Source organism: Hipposideros armiger, unplaced genomic scaffold, assembly GCF_001890085.2.
Source record: "Hipposideros armiger isolate ML-2016 unplaced genomic scaffold, ASM189008v1 scaffold_181, whole genome shotgun sequence".
In the NCBI taxonomy this organism is placed as follows: Eukaryota; Metazoa; Chordata; class Mammalia; order Chiroptera; family Hipposideridae; genus Hipposideros; species Hipposideros armiger.
The window spans coordinates 1,582,354-1,609,857 of NW_017731531.1; the positions used below are offsets into that span (position 1 = coordinate 1,582,354).

Consider the following 27,504-nt stretch of genomic DNA (forward strand, 5'->3'; position numbering starts at 1 on the left):
TTGGCCGGTCCTTTTTTGACTGTTTGTCACTCATATTCCCCAATGTCATGACCAGAGAACATAGTAGGTATCCCAAAAATATTTGTTAAATGCATTTATTGAAACTTAAAAAAAAATGGAACTGTCTTTTTTAAGTCAAGAATCAAACCTTTTTTTCTTCACATATACAACTCTCTTCAACCAATTTGTACACTAAAGACTTCTGTTTTCTCAGTGTTAATATGTATACATTATCCAGTTAAATTAAGTTATAGCACTTGACTAAATCTTAGGCCATGTTAGATGAAGTTTAAATGTCTTGCAACAAATGCCCCAAATTTTGGCCACTTGAAGTTACTCTGAACTGTAGTTTTAGGCAGATGGTCCTGGATGACAGTCACCAGTGTCACTCCAAATGATTCTTTTCCTCATCTAGAAGTCCTTCTGATAGGACTCTTAACATTACTGTCTGATCTGGGCACGTAACCTGATTAGTTATCTATACTTCGGAGTGATTTTACTTTATTCTGCCCCTAACTGATATTGGTTCTATTTTGAAATTTTCTTAGGAAACACATTTCACAAACTCTTGTTTGCTTCTTTTACTGTATATGGTGTAGACTTTCCTTTAAAAATAGACCTTCATATGACCCAGCAATTCCATTTCTGGTATTTATCCAAAGAAAATAAAAACACTAATTCAAAAAGATATTCAAAAGGCCAGACAATTAAGTTCTCAGACTTTCCACTATGTAAATGCACAGTGGAAAGTTCATGAACTTAATTGTCTGACTCGCACCCCTATGTTCATTGCAGCATTATTTACAGTAGCCAAGGTACAGAAGAACCCTAGGTGTGCATTGACAGATGAATGGGTAAAGGAGATGTGGTACACACACACACACACACACACACACACACACACACACACACACACACACAACAGAGGAATATTACACAGCCATAAAAAGAATGAAATCTTGCCATTTCTGACAACATGGATGAACCTAGAGGGCATTTTCCTAAGTGAATTAAGTCAGGCAGAGAAAAGCAAATACCTTATGGTTTCACTTATATGTGGAATCTAAACAAACAAACAAAACAAAAAGAAAAATAGACTCATAGAAACAAGAGACCAAAAGGATGTTGCCCGAGGGGAGGGAGTGGGTGAATGGGTAAAATTGTGAAGGGGAGTGTAGTCATTAGTACTGTGACAAGTTTGCACGGTGACAGATGGTTACTGGAATTAGTGGGGTGATCACATTGTAAGATATAAAAACGTCAAATAACTATATTGTACACCTGAAATGAATATAACCAATAAAATATTATAAATCAACTATACTTAAGTCAATGTATATATATTAATTACCACTTTGTGTCCTTGGTTGATAAGTGTTAATTATCTTTATGTAATAGCAATTTATATAGCTACACTAATTCCTTATATGTATATAGTACTTATAATTTCAAAGCTCTTTAATAAATACGATCTTGTTTAATTATCAAAATAATCCTAGGCATACAAAACATGGTTTATTATACCCATTTAGGGCTCAAGGCACAGAAAATTTAAGAGATTTAATCCAGATCAGAAATCTAGGATGTAGTAGAGAGGCCATGAGAAATCCAAGTCTTCTGAATTCTACCAATCCATTACTGTTTTTCTTTTAGTCACTTTAATCTTCTCTTTGGGTTAAATAATCATTGCTTTTTTGAACTTTTAAAAATAGGTTCCATGAAAATAAAAACAAATGATTAAAATGAAAACATTTTCCATTTTATTTTACCTGGCCTACTATTCCAGTTCTCAAGGGCTTTCTTTGAGCTTTCCAGAGTTCTCCTTTTTCCATAGTCATTATCTTTTCTCTTATTCTGACAGCGAACATGAGTTTTATTTTTGCTTTGTTATTTATTTATTTATTTTTTTAGCAATTTGTGAAACCACTGGCTGTCATATCTGTCTTTTCACCTTTTAGCTAGTTGTTCATTTCACATCTCTAAATGTGACTAAGCAAGCTCTGTTCATCATAACAGGAGACTGGCAGTGATCCACTGGGATGGGAACAGCACTGAGAGAACGGTACTATAGCAGACAAAATGCATTAGCTAAAAGACTGGGCAATGAGCACCAATAAGGAGAGTCCATGTACCGAGAAGAGAGACACAAAACAGGAATGTAAGTGTTTCATGCAGCAGACAAAGCAAGAAAAGTCCGGGGCAGGTGGTACTTAGAGATTTAGGCAGCTAGGCCACCATAAGGCCATAGACGCCAAGTGGAGTTAAAAGACAGATGCCAGTTTCTGGGTAGTCTGCAAGTGGAAGGTTATTTGGTCTTGGATGGAGTAGTGCACTCAGGTACAGGAAAACAAGGTAGAATCCTAGTTATTGGAATCAAAGCAAAAAGTCAAGGTCAAACTGGCAGCAGGAGTAATTAAATTCATTCTGTGCCCCAAGGGATTGTGTTGGAGTCTCTTAGGTAAGGTCAGGAATGGTTCTAGAGCAGTGGCTCTTAAACTTTTAATGTACACGAGAATACCCTGGGGTACTTTGGATTTCTGAAGTGGGACCAAGTGTCTATATTTTTAACAAGCGCCCCGGATTATTGTCTCGCAACTGTTTGCAGATTACATTTGGAGAAAGTTTCCATAAAGCCTGAGATGGCGTTTACTGTAGGATAAGGGACCCGAGTGATTAAAACCATTGAGAAAGGAGGCATTTAGAGGTTGGAAGGCAGACTTTTCTTCTAAGAGGAAAACGTATCTCGTATGCCCAGAACTGATGTGTATTTATTTGATCTAAGAAAGCAGAAGACATGGTGAGTGATATGTACTAAACTGGTGTGTTATGAGCCTATGAGGTTTTTCTCTTCATGTATCTTGTTTCTTGTGTTTATAACCTGAGTGCTTTTGTAATATCTAACAAAGATTTATAACTTTTAGCATTAAAAAAAGCAAAGCTGATTGTTCTTTGGTGCCTAATCTAAACTGTCCCTCATTTTTATTTTCCATTTGTTATCTACATAATTGAATTTCATCTTTTCCTTTCCGCTTCATAAATTGATTAGCATGAGCTGGGCAGACTGCTGTAACGCTAAGGGTTAACCAGAAGAGAATTACAAATGAACTATCTAGAAAGTTGATTATTAATCCAGCTAGAGAAGAAATATCCTTTTACTTAGCAGGAATGAGTATCCGAAGAGCTGATAATATTGTTCAGGCAGCGAGGTGGAATGGCCGAGCTTGGTAAGTAAGACACGACTTGGAATGAATCTTTTATATCCACTTTGTAAAATGTGTAGAATTTTGATCTGTTGAAACAGTTGAATCTAATAGGAATTTACAAACTGCCGGAACAAATTTAAAAAGTTCCAAATGTGTTTGTTCATGAGATCCCTGCACAGACTATCGGTAGAAGTTAACTGAAAAGTATTTACATAAGTAGATACATATATTTAATTTTGAATATTATGAAAATACCTGATTAGATTCGTGATTAAGAACAAGGAAGTGGGCACGGAGAAATGGTTATAAAAAGTCTAAGTCTAAACTTCAAACTGAAGAATATTGAGTGACAAACTTCTTTTTTCCCAAGAACAAATTCTGGGTTCTTAGATATAACAATATAATTTAAAATATAATATTCGCATAAAGATTCATTGAGATATTTTTTCAGGCTTCTAGGTAACAAAACCTGTCAGACGTTCTCTTATTTTCTGGTTCCTAGTACTCATTTCATCGTGATGTTTAATTTAAGGACCTTTCTAAAGATAGCTTTTTATTGTATTTGTGAATTGAATGGAAGGAGAAATGAGAGGATCTGTGCTATTTGTACAAAGAAAATTAAGTGAAAAGATATGATTTTAATAATGTTCTTGTATCACAGACCGCTCCTTCTGCTGTAGAAAAAATTTTGATGTCAATATTCAATTCTATAAGATTGAAGTTTTCCATAAATTACTTGATATTGCAAAAATGAGCTTTTTAAACACTGGACCATATTGAATATTATTGCGGCTTTATACAATCATAAATCATTTCAACGTAGCATTGTACTTAGGGGAAGTTAGTCAACTTGTTAAACTTACCTTAAATTGTAACTGTGCATTATCAAATACAGAATTTTAATCTTTTCTTTAAAGGTATTTTCCTTAGTGGCAACAAAAAGGCCTCAAATGAACATTTTGTTATTTAATGCTTAAATGAGCACAGAAAAAGTGTTCAGAGAAACTATAAATTTAATGTTGGAAAATATGTTTATACGTGTGTATGTTTTTGTGAATACATATAGTATATATGTATTCAAAATACCAGAGCACCATTTGGCCATATACACTCAGTTTTTTGTTTTGTTTTATTTTGTTTTTAAGTTCTAGTGTTCTGGCCCATATTTAGTACTGGGAATACAGAGCATAATAAATGAAATAACAAAAAAAAACAATAGTTAAAATTTATTGAGCTCTTGTGTGCTAAATGCTGTTAAATGCTTTATCTCCTTTAATCCTTATGTTAACTCTGTGATTGTTGGAAAGCTACAAGGATTATAGTGTATGCGCAAACAAAAGATTAATAAGGAGCCTGTACCATCTGATGATGAGAGTTGAGAAGTTAAAGGTCCAGGAAACAAAGTATAGAAGAGTGGAGAGCCCTAAATTCTATGTGCTTGTGTTTTTCAAAACTGAGAAGAGTTAATATGGGCCTAGGAAAGACGAGGAGAAGAAAATGAACCAGTAAATTCTTACCAATTTATTAATTCTTTAAAAAAAATTTCATTTTGAAAGTTGCAGTCATACAAAAATGTAGAAAGAATAGGTTAAAATACCTATGCATTTATAAGAAAGAAAACATTACCAATACAGTTGGAGCCACCTGTGAACTCTTTACCAATGTTATATCTCCCTCTTTGTGCCAGAGGTAACCATTCTTTTGGATTTGGTGTTTATCACTCCTCTGCTTTGCTTTATACTTATACTTATCCCATTATATAGGAGGAAAAACTCCACTTATCATTCTTTGAGATCCCAGAAAGACTTTTCCTTTGCTTCCTATTACACTTTGATTAAGACTAAAAATCCTGAGCATAATCTGCAAGACCTTGGCTCTGTGTAACATGGCCTCTTCGTCGCCAGCCTCAGCTCTTGTCTTATTCCCAGTGGCTCTTTCTGATTCAGCTGCTATACTGCTCTGCACACTCTGAGTGTTTTCCTGTGCCAAGCTCTTCACATAATGCTGTCCCCTCAACTGGAATATGCTTGTCCCCATTCTTCTTCAGAATGGTCCCTACTTATCCTTCAGGCCCCTCTTTAAATGCTGTTGCTTCAGAGAAGCCTTCCCTGATTCTTCCAATTGAAATCACGTCTGCCTGCAAAGTTCTTGCTTCCCACCCTTTAATTTATTTCATAGCAGATACTGCCATTTAAAATTGTGTTTATTTGTGTGATTTTTGTTTAACATCTGTCTTTCACACTGGACTGGCCCATTTTGTTCTCACATGCTTTCCCTAGCATTTAGCACACGTGGTCTTGTACATGACAGGGATTCAATAAATATTTGTTGTTGTTATCAGGTAGTGGAATATAGCAAATGAGAAAGAGGAAGAAAGGGATATTGAGAGAAAGAAAATAAATTTCATAAAAATGGAGTCTGTGGCTTAGTTTGTATATACTGTTTAGGTAAAATTATGTGACTTGATGCTAGGAAAGTTTGGAGTGAGGGATGTGGGAGGGACTTTTTTGTTTATCATCTAGCTGTAGAACATGTGACAGCTTTTCTCCATTGTTGTTTCTTGTTTTTCAGTGTAATCTTTCACTATTGTGTTCTCATTGTGGGGGATCTGCATTCCTGGGCATAAGAATGGAGCTTTCATATTCTTAACTTTTAGAGCAGCCCCTGTGGCTATAATCTTAATGTGGAAACACTATAATGGGCTCTAAAAATCTGGAAAAATTTAGGATACACAGTTGAGAAAATATATCTGGTACTTTTGCATAGGAAAGCCACAAGGCTACTTGTAAGAGTTTCAAGGTGGGCAAATACAGTAAAACCTTGGATGCGAGTAACATGGTTTGCGAGTGTTCCGCAAGACGAGCAAACATTTCTAATACATTTTAACGTGGTAGACAAGCGATGTCTTGCAATATGAGTAGTTTGTTTGCAGAACGAATTATGCTCGGAAACCAAGGTATTACTGTATAACTAAAATATTCATAGTGGTGACAGTTGCTCTACTATTGCTAGGCAGTTCGATTTATTTTCAGGAGAAAATAAAGTTTATAAAATAAGAAAAAGTAAATGAAGTTAGTCTGAGAGAAGGGCTAGGTTTTCAAAATGTCAGAATCTACTTATGTTGTACTCTATGTAAATCTTTGCTAACATTTGTAATTAAAGTCCAAGCAAGGCTACATACAAGATTATGCTGAAAAAAAAATTTTTTTTTTTTGGTTGTTGGTGTGGGAAAAGGAGATAAAAAAGAGAATTTAATTAAAATGTCTTAGTGTTAAAAGGAAGGGATTTGTGGAGTGTCTTATTTGTGGTTATAGAAGGTGCTATTATTATTAATAATGTTGTACCTTACATTTTTATTACATTTTATACTTTTAAATTAACTTTTTCCTATATTACCTTATACAGTTCTTACAGTAACATTGTGAGTGTTAAAACAGGGGTCTTATTACCTTTGCTTCATAACTATGAAAACTGGGACAGAATCAGACAGAGGAGAGGCCTAAACTTAAAATATTTTTTTCTAGGTATAGCTTTTTAGGCAAGATTAATATTCATTCTACCTCTACTCCTCCAAACAGTTTAGATTGGAGGGTATAATTAGGTTCTTCTAAGGACCAGGATGAATTAGGTGGATATCCTCTATAAGTGTTCTAGACTTAAACATTTTTTTTTCTAATTTCCTAATTTTTTGTTTTAAAAATCCTAAAGATTCAAAGTAGTTAACAATCTAACAATTCTAATTTTCTAAAGATGACAATTAACAGTCTAACAATTCTAATTTCCTAAAGATACAAAGTAGTTAATGATCTCTAATGAATGGAACTGAGACAGTTAAATGCATATAATTAAAGACACATTGCTAGCCTATTCTACGTTAAGGCTTATTGGATGAAGTTTAATGGGTCCAATCCTTGCCTGATATCTTAGGGGGTCTAAAAATAATGAGAAATAGTTATGAACTTATAAGAATGAAATACTATAATTTGAGTAAATGAACTGTAGCTGAAGTAAAATTATATGATGACGCAGAGGGTACAAGCCTCTTGGGTGGAAACCCAAGTCACATGAACTGAGGAGGGGACACCTCTTGGTGCCCACTGAAAAGATTTTTCTTTAAAGAAAAAGTAGAAAGCAGTGTATATGTTGATATATACATGTGTGCAGGAGAGTGGAGGGATAGTTCTTTGAAGATAAATGCCAGGAGGTATTTGTAATGATTAGCCAAGAGGGCTGTTTGTTGCTTTAAGGTAAAAGGCAAATCTTGTATTTTTCAACTGGACAAAGCCTGGTTGCAGGGAAATTTAATTTTCACTCTTTCTGGGCCAGTTGGCAGAAGCTTCCCTTAGGTTAAAAAAAACTAGGCATGTTTACTCTGAAGAACGGAAGTCTTCAACAAGTCTGATAGCTGTCCTGAGATGGCTCATGTGCTGCCATAGGGTAAGAGTGTGTACTATGGAGGGCCAAACCCAAGTGAGCTGGCGAAAGTCACGGGGAGCCAGAGTCACAGGAGCAGCAAAAGAAAGACTTTGTAACGCTTACGGTTGTCTAAAGCTGAAACGAGCTTCCTTGCTGAGGTAGTGAAGCCCTTGTTATTGGAAGGAATTGGGGAGAAAGATTAAAATGTTGAATGACACCAAGTTATTTTAATATTAAAATTTATAAGAAGATGTTCTCTGTGTGTCACCTGGCTAAGATAAGGAGGTATGTCAACATAAAGGACAAAGATATATTCCTCCATTATGTGATGCCAACAATAAATCTTATGAAGTCCACATTTACTTTCTGCGTTGCTCTGCCATACTTACTCTAATATGTGAATTTAAAAAAATCCACGTATTGTTATCTGTAGGCAGCCATTTGATGCCTGGAATTACCCCAAGTAAGAACTGGAGACTTCACCAGCTATTTCCAAATCTCAGAAGAATTGGCATAAGAGAATGGAACTTTATTATGAGGGGGGAAAAAGAGAAACTGCTTTGTTTCTCCATTGGGTCCAGATCTAAACAATAAGAATTTAATCTGGGTTAGATACAACATATTTAAAACTAACACTAAATTCATTTACTTACTTTTAAAATACTCCGGAGCTTCTGGTACATTAACAAGATCAAGAATTGCATTTTTAAGGACCTTAGAGATTTTCTGTTATTTCAGTTTCTCCTCATTGAGTTAACACTTTCATTAAAAAAATTAAAAATATTTTAAAACTACACAAGTAATACACAAATACATTTTTTTGTTGTAGAATAATGCCTGGCATATAGCAGGCAGCTATTAAATATTTCTTGAATAAATAATTATTGGAAAAAAAAGTGAAGGAAATTTTCCTTAATTTCTCTCCCCATCCTAAATTCTATTTCACTTCCCAAACTTATTACTGTATCAATCTGGTTTGTATGCTTTCAGAACTCTTTCTATATAATCATATACAATATACACAGTTATATAGGGATATGCAATTTTATTTTTTTGTGAGGATAACACTCTCCCTTTTTACACATATCTGTTTTTCATGAGAATTAGACTTCTTTGTCAATTTACATAGGCTTATTTTCTTCTATGGAGTACTTTGTAATATATACATACCGTTGTTATGTTGATAGACCCCTGAGTTGGTTCCAATATAAATACTCAGTTGAAATTTTAGGTATTTAAAACTCAGGGAATGGCAAAACTTGACTGTGTTCTTTTAAAATATTGGGTTGTTGGAAGAGTCATGACATATTTTTTCTGTTTTTCGTTGTAAAAATGCGTCAAGACTTTTCCGACAACCCAATATGTAAAATGGGCATATGTAATGTGTAGCTGACAGGGTTATGAGAATTACAGACGTTGTAGGCAGAAAACAGAATGTGTAAAGTCATGGAGGAGTGAAAAAGAATAGTATTTAATTCTTCATTAAGGCAATACAAGAAGTCTTTATTATCAGTGGATAATTGATAGTGAAAAAAGGCTGCTTTAAATTAATCCATTTAAAATTGAGTGGGGATAACAACTATAAACTCTAGACAAATCATGAAAAACAAGTATCTGAAGGCACTGGAAGCAACCAAAAGCAGGTTACATCTTGAGAAGAGATGCCGCTTTTGAGAAGAGAGGGAGGGATACTGGGTAAGTTGGTCATTTTCAAGGTTTCCAGTATGAAAGCAGACCCCAGCCTGTGACAGACAGGGAAGACTAATAAAACTCCAACAGAAAAATCATCAACCTTTCTGGCCTGAAGACCCAGGAGAACAGACTTTGAGGCACTAACTGCTACTGGGATGTGAAGAGATAATCCTGGAAAGAAAAGAACAACAGAATTTAGGAGTCCTAAATTCTGTGTATAAACTTTGCTCCAATTTCTGGGGCTGATCCCCAACCATGCATGCACAGGATAGGCTTTAAGCAGCCTACCTAAGGCTAAAAGGAATAAACAGATATTTGAGCTGCTGAACACTGCAGGTGAGACAGAATATGCAATTAGGGTCTAAGCAAGTAAGCTTTTTATTTAAACAAACAAACAAACAAACAAACAAACAAACAAACAAACAAACAAAAAGTGACACTCTTTAGAGCACTATGAAAGAATTCAGAGTCTCCACAACATGATGGTAATGATGTCTAAGATGTAACTCAAAATTACTCAACATATGAAGAAGCAGGAAAATGTGAAAAAAAAATTGTGCATTTCAGCAGAGAGATTGAAAAAAGAACCAAGGGGGTAACTTAAAGCTGAAAAATATAATATCTGAAATAAGAAAATAACTTGATGGGCCAGTCAGTAGAATAAAAATGGCAATGGAAAAAGTCAGTGAAATTGAAAATAGATCAATAGAAATTAAAAAAAAAAAGAACAGAGAAAGAAAAAATATATAGTACAAATTCTGACAATTAAGTTTGCAAACTATTGCTAACCTTTTTTGATATCAGAGGGATTATTCATTATGAACCTGTACCAACTGGACAAACAGTTAACCAAGTTTACTATTTGGAAGTGGTGAAAGGCTGTGTGAAAAAGTTAGACGACCTGAACTTTTCACCAACAATTCATGGCTCTTGCATCACGACAATGCACCAAATCACGCAGCACTGTCTGTGAGGGAGTTTTTAGCCAGTAAACAAATAACTGTATTGAAACACCCTCCCTACTGACCTGATCTGGCCCCCAATGACTTCTTTCTTTACCCGAAGATGAAGGAAATATTGAAAGGAAGACTTTTTTTTTTTTTTTTTTTTTAGCTGAGCCATCCTGCTACCTGTTGGCAGCTCAGCGGCTGCTCAGCTCAGGCTGGACTCGAACCGCTGTTGCTCAGAGCTCAAACTCTTGAGCAAGCTCTTAACCAACTGAGCCATTTGGCTGGACCTGAAAGGAAGACATTTTGATGACACTCAGGACATCAAGGGTAATACGACGAAAGCTCTGATGGCCATTCCAGAAAAAGAGTTCCAAAATAGCTTTGAAGGGTGGACTAGGCACTGGCATCAGTGCATAGCTTCTGGTGTATAGCATCTACTTAGAAGGTGACTGTAGTTATATTCAGCAGTGAGGTATGTAGCACTTTTTCTAGGATTAATTAATGAACTTAATTGTCTGACCTCGTATGAAAGATATGTGGGACAATATTAAATGATCTAACATGAATAAGTCCTAGAAAAAAAAGGAGAGCAATATTAGGGCAAACAAACAAACAAACAAAAAAACAACAAAAAAAAAACCAACCAAACAAACAAAACACTTGAAGAAACAATGGCCCCCAAGGTCCCCAAATTTGGTGAAAGAGTTAAATTACAGATTCAATAACTTCAGAGAACCCCCAAAAGGATAAGTGCAAAGAAAAGTACTCCTTGGCACATTATAATAAACTGCTGAAAACAAGAAAAATTTATAGGTAAAAATTGTTTTCTTTGTAAAGACCCAGAAAAGAGAACACAATTTACTGATATCTGGAATGAAAGAGTAATTATCACTACAGAATTTATAGAGACTAAAAGAGACAATAAGGGAATGTTAAGAATATCTTTATGCCAAAAAAATTGTACTATTGATGAAGTGGATAAATTTTTTGAAAAGTATAACTTACTAAAGTGACACAAAGTGAAACAGAAAACCTAAACAGCACTTATAAAAGAAGTTGAATTTTTTAATTAAAATAAAAACTTTCTATAAAGAAAACTGGGGCCCAAATGGTTTCACTGAATTCTATCAGACATTTCAAAAATAACACAAATCTTACATAAATTCTTTCAAAAAATAGAGGAAGGAGGAATAATTCGTACTTCATGAGGTTTAGCATAACCCTAATACCAAACCTGAAAAAACATTACAATAAAGGAAAATTTTAGAATATTTCACGTGGTCCTAGAGGCAAAATTCCTTGACAAAACATCAGCAAATTAAATCCAGCAATATAAAAAAAAGAATAATATATTACGATCAAGTAGGGTTTGGCCCAGGATTGTAAGGTTGATTTAACATTTGAAAATCTCATCATATTAACAGAATAAATGGGAAATATCATATGATCATTGTAATAGAATAGAAAAAAGTATTTGACAATACTCATTCAAAATTAAAAACTCCCAGAAAGCTAGGAATAGCAAATAACTTCCTTAATCTGAAAAAGACATCAGTGAAGAATCTACAACTCACATCATGTTTAAATGGTAAAATATTGAATGCTTTCTGTGTACGATGGAGAGCAAGATAGTTAATGCCCATACTCACCCCTCCTATTTGACATTGCATTGGAGGTCCTAACCATTGTAATGAAGGAAGGAAAGGAAATAGTATAAACATATCAAAGGAATAAAGTAGAACTATCTCTACCTGCTCCTTTGATAAGGTCATGTGATATAAGGTCTTTTGTATTTTAATATATTAAGTGGATGGGGATCAAAATTTCATGGTAAACAATGAGGAAAGTGATTTTATTTTTGACTCAGTCTTAAAAATTAAAACTAAAATTAATAAAAATCACTTTATAGAATTGGCAATGTTTCATTTGTAATTCTAACTCTGTCTTATTTCTTAGAAGAATGAATTAACTGCAATTTTTGTAGTAATTTTTCAGGTCAAATGTTGTGATAGCAAAATCACTTTTAATGGTAGTACCGTTTTTCCAAAGAAAATTTCCTAAAAATGTAATCTTTTTATATTCAAATCATTCTCTTTTGAATAATCTACCATATGAACTATCACTTCTGCCAATTTCTGGTTCCTCAGTTCTATCTAGTATAACTGCAAATTCTTGATTTGTCAATGATTTGAGCTGTTCTTCAACACTGTACTATGAATTTCTGTATCTTTTGCAAGATTTAATTTCACTTTGTAGTCACTTTAAATTTTTATTTTGAATATTATTTACAATATTCACAATGCAATGTTCATTAATCAGCTAGCCTGATTCTCAACCGGACTGAAAAAAAATATTGGGCAATTTTTAAAAAGATTTCTATTCTCAGGCTATACTTCAACCAATTAAGTCAATCTTTGGGAATGGGACCCAGGTATCAATATTTTTTCAAGGCTCCATGCGACCCCAATGTGCAAATAAGTTTGAAGCCACTCTGTAGTGATTATCCAAGATACAAAGAAATTGACCCAAATGGGTGAGATACATGTTAATTTGTGAGAAATGGTTGTGTGAAGACTAAGTTTGTAAATATTAAGATCATTAGTGAATATTTTTATATTTTGATGCTGTTTACTTTCTATGTAATTTTGAAGACTCTCATAATGAGTTTTTGGATAATGAGAAAATCTCCTATATCCATTGAATGCCAGGTGTATGTCTGGACCAGGAATACAGTGGTGAACTAAAGTGTTTGTTGTCTCTTCCCCTAAGAGTTTACAATGCAAAGAAGAGGAAGATACTAACTAAATATTTAATTATAAGATAATAAATGCAATGAAGAGAAAGGGAGACCTAACCTGGGCTTGGGATCAAAGATGGTGCCTACATTAGTGATATTAAGGCTGAGTCCTGCAAGATGAATAAGAGATAATTTGCTGAAGAGGAGACATATAGGGAACAGAATTTTTTAAGGCCATAATTGGGAAGAAGTGTACAACCTCAAGGCACAGAAGTCAAGCAAAGTTGACTAAGAACAATCAACAGAGAATAGTTAGAGGATCAAGTCTTAAGTTGCTAAGTGTGTGTGACTGTCAGACGATAAGATTAAAAATATGGTTTGAAAGATATTAATAGGCCTTGTATGCATACCAATACATTTGGAGTTTATTCTGTAGGTTATGAGGAAACAACAAAGGTTTTTAAGCAGGGGAGTGACATGATCAGATTTTATGTTTTTGGACTACAACTCAGGTAGGGGGGAAAAAAAAAAGATTTCCCAATATGATGATGTCCTCAATTAGAATCAGAAAAGTTAACTTTCTTTGTCTTGCTTTTCCTGCATTGCCATAAAATTATTAAAGTAAAATGGATTTCTTCTTCAGCTCTCATTATTACTGCATTCTCCAAGCTAAATTCAAAACCACATGTATGAGAACAAAAAAATTTTTTTTCACTAACATCCCTCAAGAACCATATGTACACTAACACAAGCAGCCTTCTGAGGAGTTTCTGAGTTTGCCAAAACAGTTTTGAAAAGGCCAGGAGCTTGAGAGTCATACTCGAGAGACTGACCCCAGAGAACAATATGGCTCCAGAAACCATCGATCTCTGAAGATACTAAAGTGGCCCAAGGCAATTAATTTGATAGCAATAAACATGAAATTATCCTTTTAGTTTGAATGACTATTAGCTAGTAGGATGAGAAGTGGGGGAGAAAAAAAAGAAAATTTTAATTAAATAATATTTTACCTGTTTTTCTCCTTTGGACTAAATTCAGTCACAATTGATATAGCAGTTCTTCTGGGATTTCCACAGCATTAATTAATTCAAAGAGCAGAAAATGAATCAGAACCAAAAAAACTTGTTTGTTATGCCCCCTTTCCTTTAAGCACGAGAAACTCAGTGTCTCTTGTGGTCACAAGAGTTGCATTTCTAAGACTTGGATGTATCCAATTTAAAAATGGATTAAAATATGCTCCCAAACATAATAAAGGAAAAATATTTATTTTATTTTTCTTCACCTTTCTGTTTATTGAAAGTAAACAGTGATGGAAATATTTAATATTATATTTCTTTGTATATGTAAGTGATGGAAGTAAGACATGAAAATAATGACATTACTGTGAGTAAAGCACACCTATAGAGCATTTTTGTTTGTTTTCCAAAGATAAAATATGTACACCTCAGAAACCAATTTAGAGGTATGATTTAGACTTACCCTCCTTTCGTTACATAATATAGACGCCTCTGGTATGAATGGTGTCCATTGCCTTTAGCCCATTGACAATCAGAGCCCAAGAAAGACATGAAATAGTCATTTAGTTGAATCAGCTAAAGTGCCAATTAGACCTGGAAATACCAAGTTTCAGGGGAAATTATGGAAAGGGTGAATTGCTTTTTTTTTTCATTAAAGTTAACTGGGGTGACCATGGTTAGTAATGTTACATAGGTTTCAGGTGTACAATTCTGTAATACATCATCTGTATATCACATTGTGTGTTCACCACCCAGAGTCAGTTCTCCTTCCGTCACCATATATTTGATTCCTTTTACCCCCTCTCTCCCCTTACCATCTGCTAACCACTGAACTATTGTCTGTGTCTATGAGTTTTTGTTTCTTTATTTGTTTGTCTTTTGTTCCTTTGTTGTTTTCAGTTTTATATACCACATATCAATGAAATTATATGGTTCTCGACTTTTTCTGTCTGACTTATTTTGCTTAGCATTATAATCTCAAGATCCATTGAATATTAATTGAGGATGGGTAACCACATTATCTAAATTCTAGTCCTGATTAGGCCACAGATTAACTGTGTAACTGTTTTACTTAGTGTGTCTCAAATCTGTCCTAGCACTGTACTATTACTACTACTGATAATAATACCAATGTTTAAAGTAATCAAGAGTTTTCAGTCCCCTTTGTGCCTGTTTGTTTTTCTATTTTTCTGTCTTTTGAAATTAGAGCTTTAGTTATGAAGAAACAGAAAAATGATTTTTATTTCTGAGAAGTACTTTTTCCTCAATGAAAAAGTTTGCTAGGATCTGCTGTATAGCTAGCTTTCTGGTATTTTCTCTACTAATTCCATGTCATTTCAGTGGGACGGTTCCAAAGAGATAAAAACTATAGATCTGAAGCTAAAAAGGTTGTCATAGGTTCACTTCTGATATATTAATTTGGTGTTTTTTTTTGTATGCTGCCCCTTTTTCTTTCTTTTTCAGCTGTGTGGAGTCTCTGATTACTCAATAATATATAAATTTACCCAGAGTGTTCTAATTTCTGTTTTAGAAGGTAAAAAAAGTGCATTTCACTGATGACTATGCTTCTTGAAATTTCTCCATGTTATCAGTTTATTTTGCTCTTTCCCTAGAGTTGTTTAAACATTTTTTTTATCCTAAAAATGAGGGTGTGTCAAAATTGTTGCATGCTAAGATAAAGGTGATCATATGTGGCTTCGTGTTGATACTATTTAAAATAGTAGCTCCAAGATGAATCTACTTTTAGCATTTTTTCTTTTTTGGGTGTATTTATTGTGCAACACATAATCAATGTTTCACATCGGTTACAGTTTTGCAATGCTTTTATTGTACCACGATCAGTATAGGCTTTTTGAACAAGGGACTCAATACAGAATAAGTTAATCCCTCTTTTACACATCCAGGTATTTCTTAGATGTCTAAAGACAGCCTTTTTAAACACCAACATTATTTTAACAATTTACCTATGAATTTGATTTTCTCAATAGTTTATTGTTTAGAAAATACATAAAAATTAAAGAAGAGAATATTTAAAATCAACCATAATTCCATTACCAGAGGTAACCCCAGTTAAAATTTTGGTGTAATGTATATATACTTGAGGTGATAGCATATCTAGTTTTAAATTACAATTTAAAATTTTAATTTCTTAATCACTTGTCTTGATGGCTCAGAGTTATTATGAACATTTGATTCCTGAGCTGCTCCTTGAGTGGATGGTCTATTTAGGCTACTCATCTATATATTGAGTGGCCCCACAAATGCTGTGCTTTTTGAGTTCCTGTGTCTGCATTTTGGGTTTCCTGTCTCTGCCTTTGTTTCTAGACTCTAAGCTGTCAATTTTCTATAATTAGTGTTTTTGCCTCTAGTAACATCAATCCTCCTTCCATACTCCTTTAAGCTGCTATTTCTATTTAGCTATGGGCTGTTAAATAAGAAGAGAGGGAAACAAACATTTTATCGAGTTCCTTTTTGCTGTATAGCACCAATGTAGGTGCTTTCACGTATATTCTATTTATCACACGAAGTCCTTGAATTGTTATTAGTTCCATTTTTTTTTTTTAGGTAACAAAGGACCATTTATTGAGCACTTACTATATGCTAGGCACTGTGCTAAGAACTTTACATACACTTTGTCAATTGGGTTTATTCCGGCAGCACTCCAGCTAGGTGGACTATTTTACATGTAAAAATACGTCGAGTCAGAGAAGTTGAGTAACTTGCCCAAGATCATACTAAAAGGTAGAATCAGGATTTGATCTCGAGTGTGCCCCTCAAATAATTAAAAGTGGTATAATTATGTCTCAAGTAAAAGTAAATAGATTCTGAGCTCAGGAGTTCTCCTTTAAGAGAGGTAAGCTTTAGAGTATTATTACCTTGAGGCATCTGTTTTGGGTTTTGCTTCCTTGCTAATTCTCCTCGTTGCTCTATTATTAGGGATGTTGGTATATAAAGGATCTATGGAGAAATGGAGTGATATAAGTGTGAAAGTGTGTAAGGAACTCCATATCTGGGCCAAATTCATCTTAAAAGAATAAAAAAAAATCTAACAATGAAGGAGCAGTTTTTATTATTGTGAACTAAGCCCCTCTTTTATAATACCTAGAATCATGAGTGTATTCTTTGCTAAATTTCCTGAATCAAGAGGTTCTGATTTATGGAATTACACAGAAGTTAATGCAGTAATTAGCCTCAACACCATTGTATTACTTGTTCTTAGCTACATGTCTTGGGGAAACAGGTTTTAATCTCGATGTATATTTCTAATTATACATGAAATGAAGATGGTAATTTCAAGGAACAAAAAGCCTCAATTAGATTCTTTTATGGTGCTGAAGAGGTTAAGTGGTGGTTAAGAACTTGGTCTTTAAAATTTGTCTGCCTCGAATCAAATCCTGACTCCACCATGACTAGGACAAGCGCAGACAAGTTCATTTCTGTGCCTTGTTTCTCATACGTAAAATGGGGGTACTGATGATAATTATCTACATAATAATACCTAGTCCTGTATGGGTTGTTTGTTTTGAGGACTAAATAAGTTAACATGTATAAAGCAATTAGAATAACGGTTATTGCATAATAAGTGCTTTACAAGCACTTAGCTGTTATTATTTTATTTGAATTTTTAACCGCTTTTCATTCTTAGAGTTCTGTGAAAACTTCTAACAATCTTAAGTCTCTGCCTATCAAAACATGTTATTTTTCATTTCACAAATAACCTAATCCTGTCCTCTATCATTCACTCTCTCTTTCATTAAGACCTACCCATGAAGTTGACCATGACCTCACAATGAACTATGTAACCTCCTTTTTAAGACCATTTCTTGTACCTATGTACAGAAACATCCAAAGTTGCAGTATTTTACTCAAAATGAACACAAGATTCATGTGAGGTATAAAATATAAAATCTCTTTAACTTCAGATAATTTCTCAAGTTGAGATTTTTCTCTACCTTTTGAAAATCAGGCAACTAGGGTAACCGTGCAGCTCAATGGTTAACTTGAGTGTTAAATATGCATTGAAATCCTGTAATAAAGAGGACTCCTTGCTTAATTGCTATTTTATTATTGAAAGAAAGTTTCAAATGGCAATTTACTCTTTACCCCCCCCCCCACTAGGGTGTGCATGTGCAAGACAAAGATAAAAGCTATGTTTCCTTCGTGGAAGGGTGTGGAGGTAGAGGATGATTTCAAATTAGAAATAATGACAGCAATAGAGGCTTCCAATGAAGATACCGTGGCCACCACAGGACAAAGGGGAGAAGCTAATTCCTGAAGTTGAGGTATTTGATTAAACATATAGGTTGTTCTTTATGGGGCCAGGGGCCAGGTATGTTGTTATTTATGAGTTGAAGAGATAGCGTGTTTGACAAAGACGTGTGTTGGATGGTTTGATGATGGTCAGGAGAAAAGCAACCCTGGTATATCCAGAAAACCTGTAGCAAGTAAGGTAGAAAATAAAATCTTTGAATAGGCAAAGACTGTTGTTTTTTGTTTGTTTGTTTTGTTTTTAAGGCTTTTACTTCTGTAATGATTAACTTGAGAACTGGCTTATTGTAAGGGTGGTTTATTATTTTGGATAATAACATTGACTTAGAAAAAAAGTTACCAGACTTTGATTGGAATGTCTAATGCTTTCCTTTACTACCCTAACAAATTTTTTTTGGGAATCCGCTTATAACTTTGTCACCCTCAGGTGATTTTATGTTTAAATGTTTATTTTAAAACGTCTGGCATTGTGCCTGTGTGTTTGTTTTTTTTTCTCTCTGTCTCTCTGTATATTTGGATTGGAGGAGGAGATGAGGAGAAAAGGTGAAATTTGAAAGAGATTAAAAAGTTAGTGAAAGTTGATGTAAGGTACTAGAGAGCTTTGTACTGAAAAATAAAACATTTAAAGCATTTTTTTCTCCCTTAGTAGGAAAAATGAAACTGACTGTATTATGCATGTTTTTATGAAGAATATATATAAATATCATTGCAAAATTACAAGAACAAGTAAACTCTCAAAGAGATGGAAGAACATATATATGACTTAAAAATTGTAGCAGAGGTAAAGAAAAACATTTTTTGAACATACTTTTATGTATAGTGTCCAACTTGGATAAAGTTCTAACAGAACAGGCTGGGCCATTTATAGATTACAACACTTTTAATTTTCTCAATGTTACAAAGTGTTGATTTTGATAAAGAATTTGTTGATGCTATATCAGCTTCTCCATGTGGAGAAGTGCTACTGGGTGATTAGACTTGGGGCTCACAGCCAAAATTCAGAAATGTGGTCCCCAGTCCTTCTGACCTTCTGAGAATAGGAAAACAGCTACTAAGTTTTCCTGAGCATGAACACCCTGTAAAAGAAATTCTTCATTAGCAAGGATGTCCACTCTTTTCTTTCATTATCTTCTTTCTTTTTTTAAAAAAAATCCTCTTTTTGTCTCATGTCATTATCATCTTCATCTATTTTTAATTAAGTAGATTCAAATTTTGGAGCTGCTCCAGGGTTTATATTTGCTGTCATATGAAAATTCTTTACATCTGTATACATATTTACTGTAATTTCAAAGCAAAAAAGTCTAGTTTTTTACTGTAGGTTTAAAGCTCAGGAATCTAAAACTTGGTGAGATTAATTGATTTGCCCAAGATCACATATATATAGAAATCCAAGCCAAGACCACACAGCCAAATAATTGATCCCGGTTCAATTTTCTTTTTTTGGTCTTGCCATATTGATGACCAGTGTCAACATATATGGTTTTTTGTTTTGTTTTGTTTTTTAAGATTTTTATTGGGGAATCGGGGAGATGGAAACAGTGCTGGGGAATTGGGGGGAAGGGGAACAGACAAGTTGCTGTCGTTTTGTTCTTTAGTCTAGTTGTGGAGGACGTTGCTTCACTGGCCCAAGTTGGTACCATCATTGCGCTCTTCCCAGGCGAGGCAGATCAGTCGCCAGCTTCTGGACGGCTGCTCACTGCGGCTGCTGGCCACTCACGCTGGCTGCACATGGTAGCCCATGGCAATCCACTGCCACAGGGGCTGGGCTGCAGCCTACGCCGTTGCCGGCGACTCAGGGCAGCCCAGCTCCAGGTTGAGCTGTTGTTCAGCATCTTAGCTGTAGAGGGCAGTGTCACTGGCCCTCATATGTGGGATCCAAACCGGGGCCCTCTGGCATCCCAAGCCAGTTCTTAACCATCGCGCCACTCGGCCGGCCTCAACATATGTTTTTAATCATGCTTAACCATTTGTAATTATTTTATTTTACTATATCTACCTATCTATCAAATAAATGGACACATATGAAGGAGATTTGCCTGATTACCTTGTATGGCTTATTTGCAACTTGATATTAATACATTTACAGGGTTTCATAATTTTAAATAAAATTTCTGACTGAATAGAATATTATAATACATTTATGACATTTGCTTTTCATAGGAAAACTATCATATCTTTTTGTGTATGTTTTGACAATGAGAAGCAGTATGTTATTTTTTGCTTTTCCATAAATTATAAGCTTGTTAAACAATTAGAATGGATTTGGAGAAAAGTGTAAAATATGTCTTCCTCATTGCTTTTGCTGATTAAAAAAACATGCTATTGGAGAAAATTTGGAAAAATTTATAAAAGAAACTAAAAAATGTCTTCCATAATGACATCTGGAGCTACCTCAAAATGCTGACTATATCCCAGAAGTTTTTTTACTTAAACATATTTTTTAAAAGAAAAGTGGTATCTTATTGTGCATGTTGTTTTAAAAACTACTTTTTAAAAGTTAACATATCATGATCATTTTCTTCATGTCATTAAATATTCTCTTGTATACCTTTTTTAAAATAAATTTTATTATTTACTATAAAATAATTATTGCATATATTGCATACTGGAAATTTAGGAAACCCTTATAAAAACAAAGAAAAGACTATACTCTGTTTTCCAGATATAATCATTATAATACTAAGGTATATACATACATACATATATATATATATATGCCCAGTATTAAAATTTTATGTCTCTCTCTATATAATGTTTATATCTATATCTCCTATTTAAACAAAAATGGAATCATATGGCAACAAATGCTTTATAATCTGCTTTTTCATTTAACAGTATAGCATATCATTTACAATTCCTCATGATATCACTATTCTTTTACAGTACTATTTTTAATGGTTGCACACTATTCTATTTGTAGATATTTCATAGTTTAGCTTATTATCTATAGGTAGATTATTTCTCATTTTCTACTATTATTAACAACATTGCAACACATTCCTTTGTAGTTTAATCTTTGCAGCCATCTCTGATGATTTCTATAGTTGAAATTCTTAGAAATGAATTGTTGAATAATCACTTTATAAAGGTATTTGATTCATATTGTCAAAATGCTGTCCAGAAAAGTTGAACCAGTTTACTGCTACCAGCAGAGTATGACAGTATTAATTTTGTAATATTCATGCTTACACGTTATTGTTCTTGTTTTCAACCACTGACAATATGACAGGGATAAGTGACAGCTTGTTTTTAGTATAATTTGTATTTCTCTAATTAGTAATGAAATGGAATATTTCTTCATTTATTTTTTGTTCATTTGTATTTCCTATCTTTTTTTTCCATGAATTTGTTGCTCATATCCTTTGAGAAGTAGAATAGATTTTGGAGTCAGACTGTTGGTGACAGAGTTTGAATCTTGGCTCTACAGTGTTTATCTGCTCTGTAACCTTGGGGTTTACTTAATGTTTCAGTGCCTCAGTTTCCTTATTGTAAAAGTTTCCCATATGTCATAGGGTTGTTGCAAGGATCGAATGAATGAACATGTATGTATCAAATATTTAGAACAGTCCAACACCAAGTAATGCACATTATTCTAATGGGCAGTTAATTCTTACTGACTTGTAAGAGATCTTTATTATGCTGAAAATATTAACCTTTTATCATATATGATGGAGTTTCTTTTCCAGTCTTGACAGTTTGTCTTTCAGTTAAAATTTGTAAAAAATCAATTCTGTGTCATCAGATCTCAAGTTTTATCTTTCTCCTTTTGAGGCTCTACCTTTGGTATCATTTTAAAGAATGTCTTTCCCATCCAAAATCACATAAACATATATATTTTATTACAGCAACATCATAGGTATTTTTTTACCTTTAGTTTTTTAATTTATCTGGAATTTATTTTTCTGTGTAATATGCAATTAGAATATAAAGAACCAGTTGTTCCAACAATATTAGTTACACAACCCTTCTTTTACCACTATTGTTATCATTGACTAAATTCTTAGAGATAGTTGGGTTTATTTTTCAACTTTTGTAATAATCTAGCTGGCTATTCATGTGGTACACTTTATTTAGTGAGATTTCATATATTTTTAATTGAATTGCTTTTTTTTTCAAATTATATTGGTTTTTCTCAAGCATTTGTTTTTTCCAGATAAACGTTAGAATAATTTTACCATCTCTCCCTCTACTCTGTACTCCCCCCAAAATTTCTGTTTGTAATTTTTATGGAAGTATTCTAAATTTATAAAACAATTTGGGACCATACAGTTTTTAAAAATGGATACATTGTATTTTACTTTAAGGGTACACTTTTAATTTAATGAATCCACTGTGCTTAGGACATAGTAGACACTCAACACAAATTGTTGAATAACTAAATGCGCTGATGCTACCTGTTGAAAATTTAGGTTGTTTTAATTTTTCTCTATCATAAGCAATACTTCAATAAACATTTAATATGTAAACTATGATTGCTTTTGTGGAATAAATTCCTAGGCACCTAAAATCTAGTTCAAAGTCTGCTTTTAATGATTTTGTTATGTCGTCATGTTGCCTTCCAGAAAGGATGCACTAATTTGTATTCCCCTCAACAGTTTGAAATGACACTGTTGTGATCAGCTTCTTATTTGTCTCCCTGTTGTAAGGTGCAACACCAATTTCTAATGAGTGTGAAATGAATATTTTACAGTGAAAGAAACTTTTCCTTTTTAAATGCTTGTTTATATTTTCTGAGTATGAAGGAGATAGAAAGCACATAAAACTTGATGAATTTAGAGTAAAATACATGACTCCTCCTCTTAGGATTAAAAAAACAAGTGCAAAATGTCATTCCACATGGTTGGGCAGAATCAAATGTGCAGAGAACTAGATACTAATAATAGTAATAGTAATAGTAATAATAATAATAATAATAATAATAATATTGCAACAAATATTATCTTGGATAATGTCTTCAAGTGGCATTTTCCCATTCTGAATTGTTTTCCTTCTTTCTTTATACTGTAAAGTCAAATTTTCTTCTTTTCTGATAAAAACAAATGCTGATTACTTTAGTTTGAGTGTCTCTCTGATTTTCTCTCTTTTAAGAGTGACAAAGCACAAACCACATCACTCCTATGACCAACTATCTTTAAGCTGCAATTTTTGTTGGAAGAAAAAAATTCATATTTATTTTGTCCTTGCATACCTGGGAACTGAGATTTAAACAAGAAAGCAAATTAACCTTCCAGTTTGAGTAGTTGGATGGAAAGAAGCTAATAAACAAAGGGCTTTACATACCCTGGTTCCTTCAGTTTTTCTTTCTTCCTCTTTATCTGTGTCTTCTATTCACTTTTCATTCTTCCTTTTTACCTGTGTCTTGATGCTGTATAGATACTACAAAAAGAGAATACGCCTCAGTCGTGATGGTGTAGTTATTACTGTCATATTTTAAAAAGTAAAATCCTCTTTGCCTAGAAACAAATACCAACAACTTCAGTATCTCTGTAACAATTTGACTTTTGTTTTTGTTTAAAAGATTTCTCTGTAGCTTGTTTTAAGGGATTTTGGATTCTTGAAGAATAGTGCCTCTTAGTATCCTTTTTCCCTTTCCTTTTTCTCTCCTCTCCTCCTTCCTACACTTTCCCCGTCTCCCCTCTCCCCTTCCTTTTCTCTTCTTTCTGTCTGTTATGCTTAGTGAGAGTTAAAGAGATACAATGGACAGATCTGGAGTCTGGAATGTTCAGTTAGTAGAGCAGTAGGTTTCCCCCATTTTCAACAATTGCCTGGGGAAATTTAAGGTGCTCTACACTGGGTCTACAGAATGTTGTCATGGGTTTCCATGATGACCGTGAAGAATTCTTTCCTCATTTTCTTCACTTTAACCTCATCAAGATCATGCGAAACTCTTACCCTTAGCAAGAGTGCTGTGATTTAAAAACCCAATTTCCTCATGTTTTTCCTTATTCCCAGTGCCATCTTTTGAAATGAGATTTTAGCCATTTAAAGGCAGGAGTGTAGAGGAAGTGGATGAAGGGATTCCACTTATAATTATAGCTAACTCTCTATCAGACATGCATGGGTTGTGTCTTGAGCATTGAGTACAAGTTTATAATTCCGCGATGACTTTCTCTTCACAGCCAGCATCTCTCTCTTCCTATTCCTGCTCTCATCTCTACTTTCACCCCTTACCAGTTTTTTTCTGAATTCTAGTTTGTTTTAATATTGACCTTAAACCAATCTCTAATTCAGAGAGTATAGATCCAGGAAGAAAAATAAAACATCACGCTTTTTTATGCTAGAACAATACATACATGACTTGAGATTATCCATATTGTTTTTTTTAATCCTCTTTACATTAGATCTGCAATTGGCTCCATTACTATAATTATATATCATTCATCAGATAAGTATGCAACTATGGATTTTTAGTGAATTCCTTAGGACCAGCGCCATTTCTTCCATCTTTCCTGTACAATACTCAGCACTTTGGAGTTTGGAGACCTGGATTCTAGTCCCAAATCTTCTTTTGGTGCTTTGAAGTTTAGAGAACTGCATTCTATTCCCATCTCTCTCTGCTTCTAATCAGTAACTAGTTACTTGCTTGAGCAAGTTGTTTAAGCTCTCTAGGCCTCACTGTCCTTTTAGCTGTAGCACTCTCTGGCTCAGTGATAAAATATATCTAACAGGGGCTGGAGAGATTAGGTTTGATGAGTAGAAGATGTATTGTTCTGTTTTATAATGTGTATAGATTCTGTGTGAGCTGGCTGGAAAATAATTGGTGTAGACTAGTAAAGTCTGAAAAGGGTTTAAGAAGTATTAGTCACAATAGTGGGCTTTTGAGATTTCTTTTTCATGTGAGTTGATAGAATTGTACCTATTTTCTCATGTAAGACCTACTGGCAGTACTCATTTTTTGGTTAGATAATCCTCTAAGTTCCATTCTTAAAGGTTGTCAATAGGCCTAGTGTGGCATGAAGTTTGACTTTCATACTTCCATCCTGTGATTTCTGACCATGGTTGCTCCCTTTGCCTTTATTATTATTATTTTTTAAGATTTTTATTTGGAAATTGGGGGATGGGAACAGTGCTGGGGAATTGGGGGAAGGGGAACAGACAAGTTCCTGTCCTTTTGTTCTTCAGTCTAGTTGTGGAGGACGTTGCTTCACTGGCCCAAGTTGGCACCGTCATTGCGCTCTTCCCAGGTGAGACAGATCAGTAACCAGCTTCTGGACGGCCGCTCTTGGCGGCTGCTGGCCGCTCACGCTAGCTGCCGGCTACACACGGTAGCCCATGGCAACCCACTGCAGCAGGGGCTGTAGCCTACACCATCGCCGGCGACTCACGGCAGTCCAGCTCCAGGTTGAGCTGTTGTTCAGCATCTTAGCTGTAGAGGGCAGTGTCACTGGCCCTCATATGTGGGATCCGAACCAGGGCCCTCTGGTGTCCCAAGCCAGCTCTTACCCAATGCGCCACTCGGCCGACCCCAGTTGTTCCTTTTTCTTAAGAGTGATGATACACAATAGGAACATTTCAATAATCACAAAATGAAGAGAAGGGGAGAAGGGGAGAAGATGTTGGGGCAGGGAAGAGAAAGTGAATGCACATGAGAGAAATAATAGTGAAACTTGTCATTCCTTTTTAAATATTTGTTTGGTCTTCAAAATCAATTTTACTTTACTTTTTCTTGGATTTTGCCGGGGGTAAAGCATTGCCCAAGAATAGAAGCTACAGCATAGAATGGGTAAATTTATGACAGGGGCATAATTCTTTTGCCACATCAGTTATTTTTGTTTTCTGTATTACAAACAAACAAACAAAAACTAACTCATCATTTCTTGTCAGTTTTAATTGTTAAAAATATTTGAGTCATACTGTGGCACATGTTTAAGCAGCGGTTGTGGAATAAGTCTTTTAAAGTGCTAGCTGGGAGAAAATGGTAAAGACATTAATAATAACTTACAATTCTTCGTTGTTTTAAAAAATGCATTCCACATGTGATATTTGAAACACCTTTTATATTGCTAAAGTTAAATTTTAGAATTAGTTTCAGATGCATTGTCATCATTTTACCTGAACCACCACTGGAATGCAGAGGGGTTGGAAACCTAGGCTACAAACCTGTGAATTAGTGATTGCATACCTCAGAGTACATGTATGTTATAGTAATGAACTGAAAAAAAAAGTGTTCCTAACAGTGAAAATATTCTGAATCGGTTTTGGAGATTTTCTGATTTTTTTGGTAGACTTTTTTAGGACTTTCCAAGTTTTATAAGTTACGTCCCAGGTATGTACATATTCAGTCCAGGATGTTTTGAATGATGGAGAAACACTAGCTTAGTCTGTTTGGGCTGCTATACAAAATACCACAGACTTGAGTAGCTTATAAACAATAGATATTTCTTTCTTTTCTTTTTTTTTTTTTTAACTTGGGGAATTGGGGCATGGGAACAGCGCTGGGGAATTGGGGGAAGGGGAACAGACAAGTTGCTGTCCTTTTGTTCTTCAGTCTAGTTGTGGAGGACGTGGCCTCACTGGCCCAAGTTGGCACCATCATTGCGCTCTTCCCGGGTGAGGCAGATCAGTCCCCGGCTTCTGGATGGCTGCTCACTCTGGCTGCTGGCTACACACGGTAGTCCATGGCAACCCACTGCAGCAGGGGCTGCAGCCTACGCCATCGCTGGCGACTCACGGCAACCCAGCTCCAGGTCAAGCTGCTGCTCACCATCTTAGCTGTAGAGGGCAGTGTCACTGGCACTCATATGTGGGATCCGAACCGGGGCCCTCTGGTGTCCCAAGCCAGCTCTTAACCAACGCGCCACTCGGCTGGCCCGATATTTATTTCTTACAGTTCTGGAGGCTGGAAGTCCGAGATCAGGGTGCCAGCCAAGTTGGGTGAGAGCCTTCTTCTGGGCCACAGACTTCTCGTTGCATGGTAGAAGGGATGAGGAGGTTCTGTGGGCTCTCTTATAAGAGCACTAATCCCATTCATGAGGGCTCTAGCCTCATGACCTAATCGCTCCAAGGGCCCCATCACCTAATACCTTAACCTTTGGGGGTTAACATTTCAACATGAATGTTGGGAGTCACAAACATTCAGACCATAGCATGCATATGGAGAGCTAGAGAAAGACTTGGCTTTATGATTTAGGTAATTATGGTGCACCATAATGTTGTGAGATGATATCTGCTTAGAAGCTGTAGGAATCGTATTGAGCTAAAGATGAGTTGGAATACATACC

General features: G+C 34.8%; 1 protein-coding gene across 6 annotated transcripts in view; it reads left to right on the plus strand.

The window, feature by feature from the left end:
* The window catches only part of SOX6 (SRY-box transcription factor 6), a 625,392-nt gene that overhangs the window by 203,781 nt on the left and 394,107 nt on the right, over nucleotides 1-27,504 (plus strand). Inside the window, exon 1 of one of the 6 annotated variants that reach the window (XM_019652557.1) lies at nucleotides 2,736-2,797. The exons of 4 other annotated variants lie outside the window; for them this stretch is intronic. The gene's annotated coding sequence lies outside the window, so the exon portion shown is untranslated. Of the gene's footprint in view, nucleotides 1-2,735; nucleotides 2,798-3,174; nucleotides 3,225-27,504 lie in introns of those variants that run through there. One more of the 6 variants, XM_019652556.1, reaches the window with a different exon arrangement.